Raw genomic sequence first — 18,805 nt, 5'->3', positions numbered from 1 at the left:
CAAAGTGAAGTGAAGTAAAGTGAAGCTCCCTCGAGGAGAGATAACAGAGAAAGTGAAGTCTTGGATTTGCAAACCAAAAAAAACTGTCGGGAAATGTAATTACTGCAATGATGAGCTGAACAAAGTGATTAAAGGAGGCTGGAGGTGCAGAGAGAGAGGCGGGTGTACCTTTGATGTCGGTGAGTGCCGTCAGACCACGAGTAGACTGAGGACAGGCGTAGCTCTGTTAGAGTCGACTCGTTTGTTCAGTCCGCCTGGGGAGATCTGTGGATAAAGAACACAAGGACATGGAAAATAAGTCAACCTGCTGACTGTGCATTGTTAATATAGGGCTCTCATGCAATGTGTAAGCACATATAGAGAACAGCAGATTCACAACTTCAAAATGATAGTGCTCTACTATCAAGCATAGTACCCTCTCAAGAGCTAGGGGATACTACATCCTCTACTGCCATTAACTTGTGGTGTACCACAAGGCTAGGTTTTAGGCCCACTACTGCTTTAAGTTTACAGGCTTCCTTTTGTGGCACATTAAATGACACCCTACTGTATGTACTCATAACACCCAGTGATAATAGCAGTGTCACTCTCATTAAAGCAACATAATGCAGAAATTGGCATTTTGTTTGATTCGCCGCCTCCTACAATTTCTGAGTGCAACACTACTGTCGTAAATACAAATCCAAGGTCTGTATCAATTTGCCAGATGTTATGTAGGTGCTAACTGCAAACAAAACTCATTACCTCGTAACAATTTCATGTCTTGAAAACGTGTATGTTGAAGTAAACATGTATGTAATGCTGTGATCTTACTCTCTCACAGGATTACATAGTGCAGAAACAAGTGATAGGAGGGCGGTGTGGCTGAGACGGAGACACCATTCACTCTATTACAAGACACTGTACCATCAAATTGATTTTGAAGCTGTTATTTCAAGGTTAAAAAAAGTTACACAATGTTGCTTTAACTGCTGAATTTCCAACAATTTTCTCCTGCTGAGCTACAGTCAATTTACATACACTGATTAATTTTCAGGACGGCATTCTCTCTCGATAGCAGTTGGTCTAAAACATGCAGTGCTGTAAAAAGTACCCAGAAATCATACTTGAAAGTCACTCATATGAATAGTACTTAAGTAAAAGTCTCAAAGTATCTGATGGTAAATGTACTTAAGTATCAACATTACAAGATGAAATAAATCATACATATATTAACATGGATGTTTATACTGAATACTGTTTTTATGATAATCAGAGTCACTGTTTTTTTGTTTAGTTTTTTATTGCTGATAAAAATAAATTCATTTAAAATTGCACCACTTTAGCTCTGATGCAGCATGCAATCTACAAAGTAACTAACTTACTAAAGTTATCAAATAAATGTAGTGCAGTAAAAGTACAAGATTTGATGTCCAAATGTAGTGGAGTAGAAGTATAAAGTAGCATGAAATGGAAAATAAAGTACAAGTAAGTAGTAAACTTACTTAGCTACATTACATCACGGATCTTAATGAAGGAAGCGTGACCACATCAATCCAATTTTGTCCTCCCTTCACTATCAGTTACATTGTAGAATTCATTTCAGGAATTTCACTGATTAAGTTCAGCACTAAATTAGTTTGAGCCCTAAAATACATCTGTGAACTCCTGGCCCCTCGTGGACCGAACACGCCTTCCCTGAGAATGCTCCTTACTGTAGCTTCTGAATTCCTTGCCCAAGAAACTTGAGCTTACTTCTTCTGTTCTTAACACATATTCCTTCAGGCATTTCCATGTTGTGTTGATACCAGTTGTGCTGATCCCCAAAAACAAATGGATTCAGATACTAATATTCTCCAAAGAAGAACCTGATAATTATACAATTATATGCAACAAGTAATACAATGGCTTTTACTGCTGCTACAGTAATAAGAGTTATTTCAGGCAGAACTTCACATAGTCTACTTATCAATTCTTCACTAAATATGTGAGGCAGAAGGTTGTCTGCCCAATATCTGATTCCTAATAATGAGGCAACACTTACTCGATACTCTCAACAAACCAATATGTCAGCCTGACCTTAGTATTCACACCGCATCACCTCTGAAATATAGACATCACAGGCACATGGAAAGAAAAAGAGCAGTGTCCAATACTGCAGCGCAAATTGGTTTTGATGCTTCATACCATGGGATGAATCATTCTGCCATATACACCAACCTGTCCAGAGGCTCTGCTGCCTTTGATGGCTGACAAAACAAAAGCCTGGAAGCAAAACCACTGGATCGACTGCACCCTTGAAGATGTCACTGATGATGAAATCAAACACGCCCTTACACGCGTGTCCTCGCAGGCCAACTTCAATTTCAAGATGATGGGTTAAATGGGATGTAATCGTTTCTTAAAAATTGCCTCATACTTCAAGAAACACTTCACTTTAGTGGAATATTTATTTCAAAAATACAATTCCCAAAATGAGTTCATCAGCAGTTCATTTTAAATTATTAGCTGTTGTGCACAGATTCAGCTGGGGCTCAGACTGATTCCTGACAAAAAAAAACAGTCAATTAAGTAGATGATAGTGAAAGAAAGGTTTTTGTCTTTTAAGTTTTTCCCTACTGATACTCAGACAACATTTCTCTGAAAACCTGAAAGAGAAAATATTGCCGACTGACCTTATGTGACTTTAAACTTCATGAATTCATGCTTAAAATCAGAAATATGAACCACTGCTTTAAGCTTTAATGTATAGGCATCTCTATGCAATACAAGTATCTCCAAATGCAGCTCTGACTCCAGGGCAAATAGGCATCAGTGAGTAGTGAAGCCATGCAATGTTTCATTAACTATGATCAGAAGACACCCACAGTGAGTTAGAAAAAAAATCGATACAAAGTCAACTTTCCTCTCCAGGTTTTAGCTGGCTCTGGGATTAGAATATCTCTCCCTCTCCAGGGATTCCTGGGTGTGTTCACTTCAAGGACAGATAGGCTCTGAGCACCTTGGATTTCTGGTACAAACATCAAAGGTGAAGCTAAGCCTAGCCGCATTAGTTATCACCTCGTCTCTCTCTGTCTCTCTCCGCGGTTCTGGACGAGCCCTTACATCGCTCCTGAATGGAGATTATCTCGACACACAGTCACAGCTCACAGGAGCACTTTGATTAATACACATTTTATTCTACTTAATGTGATGCAATGCTCTTGTAATTGAGTTTTTTTCCTGTGGTTTGGCAGGTTTGGGAAAGGGAGGATGGATGGTCAGTGATGATGATAAATGAATGATGCTCCCGCCATCCTCTGCTAATGGCACCCAACCTCCCAGCTGATCCTGTGGAGCTGATTAGAGATCAATAGTAGGAGACTGTGATTATTCTGAGTTCCTTGAGTACTCAGCTGAAATGAGTATCTAGTAAAGACAATGTTCTCTTCATGAGAACGAGTGTCATCCGAGTAAAATGTATCAATATCATTATGAAGAAAAATCCTCATTGGGTGGATCACTGAAGTTTACTCATCAAGTTCACACTACACAACTTTTTGCCATGTAATTGAGGATCTTGTGGTCTTTATGGTTTGCACACTACATGATTGATCCACAGCAGGGGGTCACACATCACAAGATTACACATGTGAGACATGACATGGACACGACCCATCAAAGCAGTCCAAGTTATTCATGTGATGATTTGCAATGAAAAAGCAAGGAAGAAAAAGTAAAGAATGAGTTAGAAGATGGATAAGGATGTGCAGGAAGGTTTTTTTTTAGATTATGTTTGCAATGGAAACAGGAAACTGCCTGCTCGTACTGAAAAGCTTGTGTTTATGCATCCTGATAGAACCTATAGGCTATTATTCCCCCCGCTCCATACAAATACATGCATCCTAAAACTTGGTTCAGGGAGCTACTGCAAATGACAGCAGATAAGAAAGGGAGAAACAAGAGGAGTGTCTACTCTTATTGGCCGCAGCTTGTTCCTGGATCCCGACCAGTCGGTGACACAACCAGATATTTAGCCTGCTAGATAACCAGCGGACATCACTGACACGCTGGCGAGCTTTTGTAGAGCTCTCGTGTCTGCGAACGGCAGAGCAATTGTTGTTCACAGGAGCGCACCTGATTTACCTCTGATCTGGGGCTTTTCAGCGGCATTCTCTAAAAGTCTTCAGCAAGCGGAAAATCAGGAATAAAAATCCTGTTGAACTTTGCTTAAATCGTTCTCTTACTCTTGTGATGAAGGCTATTCGCAAAATCTTATCAACCCATGTTAGTTTTATTAAAGCAACATTATGTAGAAATTGGCATGTTGTGCCATTTGGTGCCCCCCAAAGTTTGCAACAATTTGACAGAAGTAATGTAGATGCTATCCACAAACAAATATCATTACTGCATCACAATGTTATGAGACACGTAAGAGACACATAACAGATACATAAGAGATAGTTCCCCTCATTTATGATTGAAGCAACACCCGCTACTGGTTTAATCTCCGCCTATTCCAAGTACAGATACTGATAAAGATCATATATTCGGTTGGACAGATACAGACAATGGTGTACTCACTGGTAAATGTCTAATCCTAATACAGGCACAATACAGACACATTGCCCAAGTAATGACTCAAAGATCTGTGTTGGGCAGCCCTGAGGAGTAAACACGATAACAAGACATTACTGTAAAGATGCTTATGTGTTTAACAAAGCACTTCCGTGAATAAATGAAGATGAAAAAATCAGAGGCCGTGCCTCCAGCAGATGAAATTTCATACTCACAATACCCACATCCAATCAGATTTATTTACACAGCATCCCAGTCAGATTCATTCTCTCTGCTCTTGGTTGTGTGGAACATGTTGACAGTCCTTCCCGCTGCCCCTGACACCACCACCATCATTTGACAGTCATAACTGCAGAACCCTCATGCAGTATTTGTGCTTTGTATCAGCGCCTGATACCTCACCTGTTGTGCATTATGCAGACAATTACATATTCTGTCATGACTTGTCCCCCATCAGGCCACATCATTTGGAAAGTGCCTCGGTGTAATTCTCTGATTAATAATGAACGCAGAGTGAGAGTTAGCTGACTGTCTGACTGACTGACTGTAGGGCTGATTGTCTTGGGAATGCTACACTGATGAAGGTCTTCCCTCAGCTGTCGGTGCCTGTGCACACTCACATAGAAGACCTGCAGTCACGTATAAATGACCAAGTGAGCAGACGCTGCTTGCGTGTGTCTGTGCATGCATAAAAGAGTCATTTCATATGTCCTCTGTGTGTGCAGGTTACTTGTGAATGCAGTGAGCAACCTGAGTAATCACTTGGGTAACTACAGTATGTAAATGAAATGCTAAATATGAATGTGAAAATTAATATATAAGTGGAAGCATTAATTATGTATGACTACTGCTCATGCAGGTTAATCTCCAACAAGTCCTCCTCCAACCAAATGACATAACAAGTTGTTTCACATAGCTTTCCAGGAGGACCCATACAGTGGTATTTGATCTAGTGTCCGTATTATCATTTACATGAACTGCCCCTTCAATAACCTCGGCTTGGTACAAAGTTGGGCACCTAAAACTTGTTTCTTGTTGGTAAGAGGAAGATTATGGTTATTGTGACCAGATTTCTGAAATAAAAGCCGGGGATATTTCCAGTCAGGTGGTCAATATGTCATGAAAAAAATGTGATTATATATCAAATAAAAAAGGAGGACGATTATGGTTTCATGTATTTTGACCATAGTAATTGTTTTATTAATAATTTATGATGCAGGCTGACTGAGGAAATCATGTACTAACTGTAGATGTTTAAAGTTGAGCTAATTTGATCTACTTTTAGTTGGCCAGAACATTTTTTATTCTCTTAACTTTTCCTTCGCAATTTCTTCTCTTTACTCTCCAATCTGTAGTAAAAAATAGAACATTATTAAATAAAATATTTTGGCGAACAGAGACATTGTATTTCATCTCACAAACATTGTTCAGAATAATATATTGGCAGGCTCTCATCATATATTTACTTGTCCTCCTATATCTAATTCACTCTTCTTCCTATCCTCCTTTCTCGTCCTACATGGCTTGAAAAGACTTTGTTGGTGATGCTGTGGATTCGCTTGACACTTGCAAGCTTCCAAACTTTCCACGGCAGCTTTCTTTAAAACTAGCGCAAGCAAGCAGTTAGTAGAAGAAGAAGAGAGAAGCCCCCTCTGTTGGCCAGAACAAGCATAACGCGTTTGCAACGTCAACCGTAGGCTGTGTTGCCTGTTCTTTCTTACCATGTTTAATATTTTTTTACTTGTAGTTTGTATTGAGCGCACAGATCAAGGACCTTAGATACAAGATAGTAGTTCTCATACTGCTTCTTACAAAAGAGGTCACCAGAATCAGTACCAGTATCTTGCAGTTGTTTTAAGCTACAAGAAACAGGGGATGGCAAGGATTCAGACTTGTCGTCAAAGTCGGTGATGGCATCTTTCTGCATATCATAATATTTATATTAGCCTAATGTGGACACAGCTAAAGCTACTTGATGGGGTGTTGTTGTGCTTTAGGTTTATGTCGTCCATTACCTCTCCTCCTTTGCTTTCTTCTTCTCTCCTATTTCTCCTCAGTGCACAGTCTTATAAAACTTGCAACTCATTGCAGCTGGTTGGGGGCATTTTGTTCTCCAACAGAATCCCCTGACAACTTTGGACTTCCAGGTAATTGTTCAGCCGAAAGCAGAGCTAAGACACATTGTACTGTACTGCAAATGTCCCTCAGGTGAGTGCAGGCTGTGTTCTGTGTTTGCAGAGAACAGCAGCAAATTGTATATTCCAAAAGAAAATTACAGTCCATCATCATTAGTCCAGACAAACAGGAAAGCTTGCGTCATACGAAAAAGAAGAGAGGTTTGGTTTTTAGAATTCTGTGCACTCATCCTGGGGAGCTGACCTTGTAACGCTGCTGTAATGGCAGGGAGAAATGATTCTGCACTATCCAAATTTACCGCCTCTCAGGATGTAAATAAATAAAGGCTGATCGAGAAAAAAGAAAAAATGCCCTGGCAATGAAAGAAAGATTTCCTGCCAGAGCAAAGTAACAAAGCTCACAGAGAAGTTTGAAGGGTATGAGGGGAAGGAGGAGAAAATTGATTTGCGTGTTTGTTCTTCAGGCTTTTCTTACATATTTCAGCAGGCTATGATGAAAGTTGGATTTCCTACAGGTTCATTAGAGGCAGACTGTGATCAGTAATGCAATCAACAAGCCATGGCCTTGGTTTAACATCTAATGATGACTTATTTAATATTCTCCAGAGAAGGAAAGACACTGTCTCTGCTCAGAATCATATCCCATACCTTTGTATACAGCAGCCCTTGATTAAAGACGATGATTTGAAAACGCTTGCATAACTAGCTTGTTAAAGTGTTTCGCAGCTAGGTTGTGGGGGTGTGGATATTTTTACAGAAGTGAAGAAAACTAAACTAGTTACGAGAGTGACTGAACATATTACATTTTTACTGAAATGTTAAAGCTGGTGGCAGATTAGACATTCAGTAATGCAGCTTAGTATTTCTTGCTTGAAGAATGCAGTCTTGCCATTTAAGCTAGTTAGGCTGCTAACCGTCCACCGACATTAAAACCATGACAAATGCATGGACTGGGAAAGAAGCGACATCGCCTTGTTTTCATGCTTCCGTCTTTGCTATTCAACTTCAACCTCAATCAACTTTTAATTAACTTGTGACGCTTCTTTGATCACGCCCACTGAGATTTAACTCTGGCGAATCATTGAGTTGACAATGAATCTGACTATATACAGTCAATTAGATGTGTTACGCAGTCCATTTTATCCATCAGCCATCTGCAATCTTATAATAAAAACTATAATAAAGCAAACAATCAAACAAACAAGTTGGCCAATCAGATACCTGCATGAGGTCGATTGGAGATTGCTTTGGTTTCTAGGTGGTATGACATTTTTCATGCAGTTCTAACGTGGATTTGGACTCACTTTTATCATCTATATATGTATATATATGTATATTTTAGTCTTACTTTTAAGACATAGATCTGGTCTAACTATTGGTTGACAAAAATTCATTTATTTGACACACTGACAGAAACAAATATCCCAACCAAGAATCCAGCCCATCGCCATTCTGCCTGGTGTGTCCAAAGAGAGCAAGGAAGAAAAGCAATAACCTGCCAATACAGAGCAACCTCTCTGCCTTTCTGCCCGTCGTCTCGGCAGGTGCTGATGCCCTGGTCAGAGCAGAGGGGTTAATAAGACCTCTGGCGCAGTGAGAAATCTGTTCCCACCTGAGCTGTCTCAGTTTGCTGCTTGAATCAGCTCATCTCTCCTCTGACACGGAGTTATAACTCTGTCAGTTGAGACAGCTTCAGAACATGTTACATTTTATCTCCTGTAGGTTTACACTGGTGTAGTATAATTATTAGAGACAGTGGAAAAGTAGTAAAAGTAAAAAGTAAAGTTAAAATATAGTGACATTAGTAGTGTTTGCCTCTGAGTTCTCTGCTGTTCCTTCAGGAAATCAGTCATCATAAATTTCCACATAAATAGCGTAATATTGAGCTGTTGAAAGTAGAGTGCAAATAAAGTCGTCCAACCTTGGTGAAAAAAGCTGACACCTTTTCCTTCAAAATGATTAATAGCACAGACCCAAAACAAATCCTGACACAGTTTGATGAATGATAGGTAATGTAAAGCCCTGGAATGATAACACTGTGACATATCAGATAATCTCGGTTTTAGCGAGATTGAATGATAAGATTCAGGTGATGATTGATTAGAGCGCAGAGTATAGATTTTTTAGGAACTCTTTTAGGTGCGAGTGTGAGTGAGTGAGTGTATGTGAGAGAGTGTGCGTGCAGGCCCACCCCAGGGAGAGTGATTGTGAATTCAGCTCCATCACCCTCAGCATCGTACGAAACATATGGAGGATCAGTCTCCCTGATGGAACAACAGAACCTGGCGAGGACGAGTTTTTTCCGCGCTGCTGGTTTGAATAAAAGATCTGTCCTGGGATTTGTGCATGACGGGCAGCCCCAGCCCTGCACTCGTCAATTATGTAACGTGTACCACCGCAGCCTGGCGAAACACTCGCCTCTCATCGGTATCTACAAAGACAGCAGAAGACTTTATCTGGGGTATCAGAGAATGAAAAGTAGGAGAGAGGGACGGTTAGATGGGTAGAGAACGAGGCAGGTGTGTGTGTGAGAGTGTGTGTGCTTGGGATGTCAAAGCCGTGAAGAGATCAAACAATGTTCTGGGATGTTATCAGCTGCCTGTATTTGCAGCGAAACCCCGTCACACCGAGCAAGACGCACTTATAATAAGGAAAGTGGTTAAACTATGAGCTGTACTCATCATAATGCAAACACTGATATGGACAAAAATGGATTACACTGTCAGAAAAGCATTCATTTACCGACTTTTCCCTTAATGGACCCTGACTGATAGGACTTAAAATCATACACACAGGCCTTGTGATTAACATTAATGTCAGTCTAAATTGATAAAAGATATTCTGCAAAAGGAAAAAGACTCGGTGTGTTGAAGCCATGCACCACATCCCTGCAAACATAACTGAATTAAAGGTGACTGAGATACTTCCTGCTTCTCCTTCCTTTCTTGTTATTTTCCCTATGAGCCACAGTTCACTACACAACAATAAACACTTTGTTTATGCTGATTACTGTGTAATTAAGAAGGACATATTGTTAGCGGTAGCGAGCGGATGAAAACTCCAGGGGAGAACAACTGATTAATTGTTGACAATCCTAAATCTAATTGCAGTTAACTGGTGAAAAACCACAACAACAACACAGCCATTCATGCGAAGTGAAGCTTGAAGCTGCATGCGTGTGGAGTGGACTTCCAGCGTGAAGGTCACAACTGGTGCTTTGACACTGACAGTGATATCTCTCGTCATGAAGTCAGACTTGATAATTAACTTCTGTCCCAAAATAAAAGGAAGCGGTAATTGCATCTCAAAATATAACATCTACATCTCACTGACTTCAGAAAGCTTCGGACTGAGAACGCAATCACTAATCAGTCAAAGCCTCCAACAAGGACTGAGTGATGGCTTGGCTCTTGAAACAACTGCACTTTCCCCCGGGGCAGGGAGGGAATTCAGCCAAATGTAATTGGCCACCACCACATTTCTGGTAAAATAAAGCAGCTATTTTTAGAAACACTAGTCTAAGGCCCAATTTCCTGAACTGGGCACGGAAGGGTAGTTCAACTGGAGTAAAACTGGCCACTGGAGACTGGAGGAACATACCAAAGTAACAGTTACAACATCTCACAAGGGGCCTTTGTCTCTTTTTTAGTCACGTATGATTACACAGCTAACCCACAACCAGAAAGAGGGAAGACCCACTCCTGAGACTTTCATCTACATGGTCTGGAAATCAAGCATTTGACTTCTGCACATTTCTATTTTCAGGCAGTAATTCACTGCGACAATGAAAATTCTCATCCAAGGAGTTCAAAAGGAAATGGGCTCTATAACAGATTTCATTTTGCATTATTTCATAGAGTTGGGACTCTAATATATAAACCACATGCTGTGCGGTGGCCTTTCTGAAGACCTGCTGAAACTTGTTGGACAGTAACATTTGAGACATGATGGCTGCTGAAGGACCAGTGGTGGAAGAAAACTCATTCTCTTTAAAGTACTTGTAATAGCCAAGTGAATGTCCCACAGTCAAAGCTCATCCCGATTAAAGTCCTGATTAAAGCAATAGATCGACATCTTGAAAAAAAACTTGTAATCACTTTCCAGTTTAGAGTTTGGTGAGAAGATTGATACCACTCTCTTGTCTGTACATTAAGTATGAAGCTACATCCAGCAGCCAGTTAGCTTTACTTGGAATGATAACTGGAAACATGTACAGTAGGAAACATCTAGCTTGGATCTGTCCAATGTCACAACATACACCTACCAGCACCTATAACATGTTGAATCCTGTCTGTATAAAAAAAATTCGTTTTGTGCCGGTCTAAGACTTTTTAGTGTCTTTATGATGAAAACTCCCTAAAAACTTGGTATTTCACTTGGATGGGCGTGGTTGCTTTTCAATCATTTGTGAATTTAACCTCATCTATTTGCATGTAAGACAATATTCCACTTTTCAGTCGCAGTTTCTTTGGGTTTAGTCAACAGGATTACTTTGATAGATTTAGGCAATAAAAATACAATGTTAGGTTTTGGAAAAGAAGGTCTGGATTACATTAATAGCCTAAAGCAGTGTTCACTTGTGGTTTCATACAGGACAGGAGCAGCCATGATCACCGAAAATAAAAAATCATCTCCGGTTGATGTTATAAGTGACGAGACACCCAATGTGAGCTAGCGAGAACGCACATCAGGCACACAACACTGTTGCGTAAGGTGCCGCCCCCGTGCAAAATATCACGTTTTTAGGGAGTTGCCTTTTTGCTGAGCTATGCTAATTGGCTGCTAGCTGTAGATTTATTAGCCTATACCTTACATTACAGGAGTGGTGTCAAGCTAAATATCTAACTCTCAGCAAGAACACAGATACAGTGAGTGTATTTTCCAAAACTATTCCAAATTTCCATCTTAAAAGCACCTCTAAAATTCACAGTTTAACATGTTATATGTTACTGGTGTCGTCTCTACATAAATCAAAATGTAGAAATGACACATTGTAGTTTCATAACGGCTTATATGCTAAACTATTCATAGTAGTAGTAGTATAAAGTCTTGGATAGAGCCAGGCTAACTGTTTGCCCGTTTCCAATCTTAATGCTAAACTAAGCTAACTGTCTCCAAGCTGCAACTTTATATTGAGCATACAGACATGAGAGTGGTATCTATCTTTCCATCTAACTCTTGACAGGAAAGTGAATGAGCATGTTTCCCAAAATGACTTCCTAAATGGGATGCAACAGAAGAAAAAAATAAAATAAAATGTGCTGCTAAACAAATTTGTATTCATTTTTTGAATTCTCTCTAATCTTGTTTTGTGTGAACTATTAGATTTAAGTGAAAGCATCTGAGATGTTTGGAGGGGAAAAAGGGACTGAATGGAAATACTCAAAATTGTGTCTTTGTAAACATAGTTACTTCCCCCCACTGTCCAGTTAAATAAACAATCCAAGCATTTCTGTCTGCAAATTGAGCTCCTCCGGCTGAAGGCTTGATGAGAAATGTCTTATAAAGTATTCATGTCGACCACCCCCACTTCAGCCTGCTCCACCTGCGCTGTAATCGGCAGTTTCCCGGTGCACTCCTTCAAGCTGCTATGAAACAGCAATGGGGGAGAATGCACTCAGTTTGGAGAGGTGGACGGTGATGGAGGGAGAGATGAAAACCGTGGAGAATGGTAAAGACCAACTCATTTGTATTGAATCGATATTCTTTCCCGATGTGCAAGCCATGGCAGGAAGTGGGAAGGCCAGTGAGAGAGAGAGAGAGAGAGCGGGGCTGATGGCAGAGTAACACATGCTGTCTCTGAACCATCACTCTGCAAGACAGTGAGCCTCAATCCATCACTCCTCCTCACTCTTCAGCACAGTCCTGCCTGCTCTGTTCTGCTCTGCTCCTGTACTATTGATGAAAAAGTCTCAGACCTAACACCCGCATCTTCTCTGAGTGCGTTTGCAGAGTCCTACCTCAAATCAATCTAACCCAGGTCCAGCTGAATCTAAATGTCACTGCTGTCGAACGAAGGCGATGCAGGCTTAGAGTATTATACACTGGGTTTACAGCATGTTTCTAAGATAAACTCATACCCTCCAGTTGAGAAAAAGAAATCAAACAATAGTCCCCTTTATCTGCATCAAATTACACTCACTCATACATATCAGCCACCTAAATACACCTGATTGTTTCATCAAGATGCATGCATTATTCCCTAAGAAATTAAAGGAAATATTGGAAAGCACCCTATCTCCCAAGCCCAGTTATCTAGATGTGCATCAAAGGTAATAGGGTCTATTCTGGGTTGAGACTTATCCTCCATCCAAGTCTCAAACGGACATGAAATGAAGACATAACCTCCTTATTCGAGGTTATTAGTGATATTCTCCTCTCTTCTGAGATAATTGTGAACATTTTGCCTTACCTCCAACCAGTCCACATTTGAATAGAGCAGGTCCCACCGTTTATGCCAGCTTGGCACTGAAATGCACCTCAGTGTTGCCCAGAGTTTTACAGCTATAATTTAACATCAAATGTCAGGGCTTTGCACACTGAGAGACAATTAAATCCTTGTTTACCCAAATGAATCATTAACTATTCTGGAAAAAAAACCTCTTTTCTAATGAAGAGATACTACCGGTACTACTGGCTATTTTGTTGACAAAAAGGGCTGTTGTAAATAGTGTTTACTAGAGTCAGGGCGATGAATCCAAAAAATAGCCTTTGTCAAGATTTGCACCCTTCCTTTGTTTGGCTCTCTGGCTGGTGTTTGCAGCTTTTTCCAACGGGCCAGATGGAAAAACTGGCCGCTGCTGCGCGATAGGCATCATGTGACAAACATGCATCAGCCCTGACAAACAACCATTAAAGAGAGGAGAGATCGAGAGGCAAAGAGAAGTCAATAAGAGTGGGAAAGAGAGTCAGGCAGGCATAATTTTTGCTGCCAGCACTCACTGACATTGATGTGAAAGACCTGAAGTTACCTAGAGCGCTCCAACAGCAACAACAACAACAAAAAAAAACCCATCAGCGTCAGAGCATGATAGAAATGCATCCTAAATTTAACAGTCGTCGACAAAAACAACTCGACATGGCAAAAAATGTCAAAAAAACAAGAAAAATGGTTTTCAGGCAATTTGTCAGCGTGGAACATCAAAAACATCTTACTGTATTCCAGCTTTGGCATAACGCTAGGAGCTCTGAGCCGTGTCAGATGAAGGCCCAGAGAGCAGGATATTTACAGCAACACTTTCCTGTCTCAACAACTAGTCTGAGCAACACACCTAACCTAACCTCAAAAGCACCTCATCTGGAGCAGCTCACAGGTGTCAGTAGGATGTTGCAAAACAAAAGAAGAGAGTACAAAGTCTGCCCATGGATAAATATAGGCAAAAGGAAAATTGCCAAAATAAAAGACCATAAGACTGAGGCTCTCCAGTGAGTATTTAAAAACCCATAGACCATTTTCTCTCCCTCATTTCTAGGTAATGTCCTCTTAATCTGTGCAAAGCCCGGAAGAATCTCTCGGCACTATCTAGGTGATTAAACAGTGCTTCCTCTGCTACAATGGGGTGGAGCAGGCAGACGATTTGGGAGCTGCAATTAATATCTGAAAACCAGCGCAGCCTCATGAAGGTGGGCCTCACAGAAAGAAAAAGAAACTGAAGAACTGAACACTGGGAATGTCCCTGGATCAATGCATGCAGACATTAATATCTCAAAGAGGTCAGGGGTTGTCGATATGTTGATGTAAATCAATACCTCCTAAGGAGTTCAGAGAATTCAAAGCTATTAAATAGGGAATTATATTTTCAAGAGATAAAATGTCCTTTCAAAGCAAAAGAGCAATTAAATGTGATCTAAGAACTAGTCTATGGCCATATTTTGAGTGAAGGTCAGGTCAAAAACAGCCAGTGGAGGGAAAATGACACAGAGGGAACAGCTCTCTTTGATATTAGGTAACAGCATGTGCACCAAAGCTGGATATATAATGGAGACTTCATTTTTGACTTCCATAATAAAACTAAGCAAACATTTCGACAAAAATGACATCCCTAATATGTGCCAAGGATGTTATGAACATGGATTCACTTTACACTTCTTTGGCTGACTCCGAGATTCAGTCATATTTAGTTAAGACAGAGTGTACAACCCAAAAAATGCAGGGGAGAGAAGCTGAGGCTGTGGCTGCATTGGACCCGTGCAAGAGTAAATGACTGGACGTCCACATAAAACTAACTGGACTATAGACTTTAAAATGTTCCCAGTAAACCACACACCCTGAACTCGACAAATTCACTCAATCTAATCTAAACTAAATAGCGTAAATATCGGATCCACACATTATTTATTATATCTTGCTTTTTATTGATACTAACTGCTATTCAGTCGCTTGAACATTTTGAAAATCAGGGACTTAGTTGATTATATTACAATACAAACCATGTACAAAGCAAAAAATAAACTTCTTCCTCAAGATATCCAGAATCTGTTTAAAATGAAGGATTCCAGTTATAACCTGAGAAGACCACTACTATTTGAGAAACCAAAGACTCAAACTACTGTAAAAAAATCACTGTCTTTCTGTTAGAGGGGTTAACATCTGGAATAATTGTCCTGAAAATATTAAATTATGCTGTACTCTAGTCAGCTTTAAAAGACATTATAAGAACAACATAATTTCTCGTTACAGTATGGAAAATTAAGTTTAATGTTTTTGTACTATTTTGGGTTATGCGCTGTGTACTATTCTTTTTTGTTGTGATCAGAAATGTGAAGAAGTGTACTGATTAATTTCAAATGTCTGTGATCTGATCCTTTTGTATTAATGCGTATAATTTCTTAAGGTAAAAGGGGTAGGGGTATATAAGCTTTGGCTTCAACCTACACCCTTTCGGTTATATAAGCTTGATATATACCGAAATAAATAAATTCATTCATTCATTCATTTGCTTTGTTGCTAGAATACTGTAAATTCCCCCACTGTGGGAACTATAAGGGATAGTCTTATTCAAAAAATCCCGCAGCATCATAAATGCTATAACCCTTTCACACATGACTATAAACCCAGCTCTATTAACTTTCAGTGATGAAAACAAACTGGTAGCTTCCATAGGCTGGTGATTTCATGACAATAACAGTGTACTAAAAACTCTATCTGGCTTCATATGTTTAACAGAGATATGAAATATCACCTGTGTGCTGCCAAATCAAATTGACATCTTTAATTTTATTGCTGAAACTGAAATTAAATGATTCTTGATTAAATTTATGCCAGAGCAAGGCTAGCTGATGCTTTGTTTCCAGCGTGAGCGATCGTCGCAGCCCAGCATTGCTTCCAATTTTGCCCAGTGGTCACTCAGCAGATCTACTGAATGTAAAGAAGCACCACAAATGCAGCTAGAGATGTACTGATTCTAACACTGACAGCTACGTTCTTCACACATAATCAGTCAGGTATACAGTATACCTGACTGATTATATCACAACAAACAGTCTTAATGTCAGGTTCACAGTCCACTCAGCCTAATGTGGTCATTTGTTCAGCACACAGAAGACACAGGGAGAATGGTGCTGGCCTCAGCACGCTGCAGTTTGCCGCTTGCTCGGCCACTGATAACAGGGCCCGAGCTGGAGGCAGAGAATCCCATTACAAATAGCTTCATTAGGTCTGTCAGATTGTGCAGCTGAGGCGGTACATCTCGATTGACCCTGCAATGCCTCGGCTCCCCTCTGGGGTCAGAGCATTGCCCCCTCCTGGAATAAAATACCACTGCTCTTTTCAAGGGGACTGTGTAGGAGCCCTGGCAACAAATGCAAACACACACACACACGCATGTGCACGTACACACACACACACACACACACACACACACACAAACACTATGATAGTCACACAGCAAGAGGCTAAATTTTATGACACTTAATCATTAAGTGAACAAATGAACACATTAAAACTGAGGTTATCAGGATCACACTGTTACATAAGTAAGCAGGCTCTGGATGAATTAAGCTGACATCATGACTTCAAGCACAGTTAAATTGCCCTTTCCTCCTGTGTTAAACAGTGAGCATAACTCACAGTTACAAGCGCTTCAAACAACTGTTGGCCTATTTCAGCAGGAACTGCATTCCAACAACGTGATCTGTGTTTGACCTGATGACAAAAAATCTCTAGAACTGATGCATCTTTATTTCCTTCACCTGCTGTTACCGCAGCATGGACACAACATACTCCTTTTCACTTTGCGATATTATAATTACATTTCACTGTCAAAACTGGCAACGATGATTATTAGTAATAAAAACTCTGTCATGAATCTGAAACACTGTTGGGTTCATCTATCTGATTGACTGGCAAGGGAAATTTGGCACAATATGCGAGGCTGTCTGGTTGTCTCATCCTCAGTATGGAGGGAGGGAAGCTCTCTTATTAGAACCATCAATTACCAAAAATTACATTCATATCCTCCTTTTCTGCTTCTTGGTTTGGTGGAAATATGCTGTAATTGCTGTCTGACTCAGGCGGCATTACAAAGCACAGTACTTTGACACTGTTTCATAGCAGCTATGATCACATCACCACTCCCACCTGTGGTCAGGTAAAGTAGACAACTAAAACACATCACTAAACATTGGGAGAGATAAAGTAAATACGTCCAGTCTTGCGCTTAAAATCACAGACCACAGTCTCTGAATTAGTTAAAGGATACGTTCACCGAAAAAGGAAAACTGAGTCAACATCCACTCAACCCCATGCTGATGAAAAGTCGGGTGAAGGTTCTAAGTCGACATGTAAACAGGACATAAAAATACCTGGCAAAATACTGTTATAGTTCCTGATGCAAAAGGTATCACCAGTAACATATTGTGCCATGATGACATACCCACACACACAGACTCACAAACTGAAAACAGTACCAGCTGACGCTGTCACAGCTAGTAACTACAAGGTCAGTGAATGATGTCCAGCCAAGTTGTGTATGAAAATTTTAGTACTTTCCAATCAGTTTTACTTAAAAACGTAAACACAGGGGCATTGCAACACATTTATGTTTGCAACTTAGTGGTACAAACATAATCTTTGGAAGGCAGGGTTGCTAATTACACAATCAGACGCACTCAGCTTGTGTATCCTGTGCAGCTCGCAGTAGTGTACATGTATTTTCAGAATTTAATCTGCTGCTTCAAAGTGACCTTAATCAAGGTGTACCTTCACATGATTCTAACTAATTAAGAAAGTTGGAGTCTTGCGCATGCTTTTACTGACAATGTCACTGTGTTTAGACATGCTAAAGGCTTTAAGGAAATCATTCTTAAGTAAGGCAGATTGCTAAAAAAGTGTATTTTATGAAAAACATGAACATGAAGCCAAAAAGAAAAATTGCTAAAAGGTTTACAGATTACAGTGCAGGTCTCAAGGAGGATAAAAATGATAACTTATTTTCTGTGCATAACACGTAACCACCACGGAGTCAGGGGAAGGCTGGACAGCAACACTCCAATTATTGGTTTATTCATGGCGACAGGGAGACTCAATCACACAGTATCAAAGATATGTGTAAACAGCATAATCCAAATAAGCCCTTCACCGAAGTATGGCCAATAGCTGGATTACACTGTGTGTATTAGCAAAGCTACTGTTATCCTGCACGTGCAGAAGGAGGACGAGGAGAAAACCCGCAGGGGGAGGAAGAGTAGAAGGAGGTGGCACAGGAAGAAATGAGCCGAGACGTAAGTGGCATTGATGGAACTAGTGCATTTCCGCCCTCATTCATAAACAAGGATAACCTGCCACACGGTTGTGGACGACGTGTCTCGATGACACTGAGCAATGCTGGCACGAATCCCAGCAACACCTGTGAGAACCTCTTGGGGTTTAATCACACAAAAACAGAAAACAGCAGGAAACAAATATAATAAAAATTTAAATTAAAAATAATCAAAGATTTACACTTAACAGGTACATATTTAGTATTGACGGACCATTAGTGAGGCCATTTGCCACATTTGGATGTGGAAAGCTCTTCTTTTAGCACTGGGGCAATGTTTTACAAGAAACGTAATTAAACACACAATGTACGGTATTGATTAGTAAAAAGCGGCTTCTTTGTGGTGCAAATGGCAGTGAAATAGGTCCAACAGAG

General features: G+C 40.2%; 1 protein-coding gene across 6 annotated transcripts in view; it reads right to left on the bottom strand.

Moving 5' to 3' along the window:
- Window positions 1–18,805, bottom strand: part of arvcfb (ARVCF delta catenin family member b) — a 221,669-nt gene that overhangs the window by 134,260 nt on the left and 68,604 nt on the right. For all 6 annotated transcript variants that reach the window (XM_084358983.1, XM_084358981.1, XM_084358979.1 and 3 more), the window contains exon 3: window positions 169–264. The gene's annotated coding sequence lies outside the window, so the exon portion shown is untranslated. The remainder of the gene's footprint in view (window positions 1–168; window positions 265–18,805) is intronic.

This window comes from Pagrus pagrus, assembly GCF_965226575.1.
Source record: "Pagrus pagrus genome assembly, chromosome: 8".
NCBI classification, from domain to species: domain Eukaryota; kingdom Metazoa; phylum Chordata; class Actinopteri; order Spariformes; family Sparidae; genus Pagrus; species Pagrus pagrus.
Note: the sequence above shows the minus strand (reverse complement) of the source record. Positions and strands in the feature narration are given on the sequence as shown.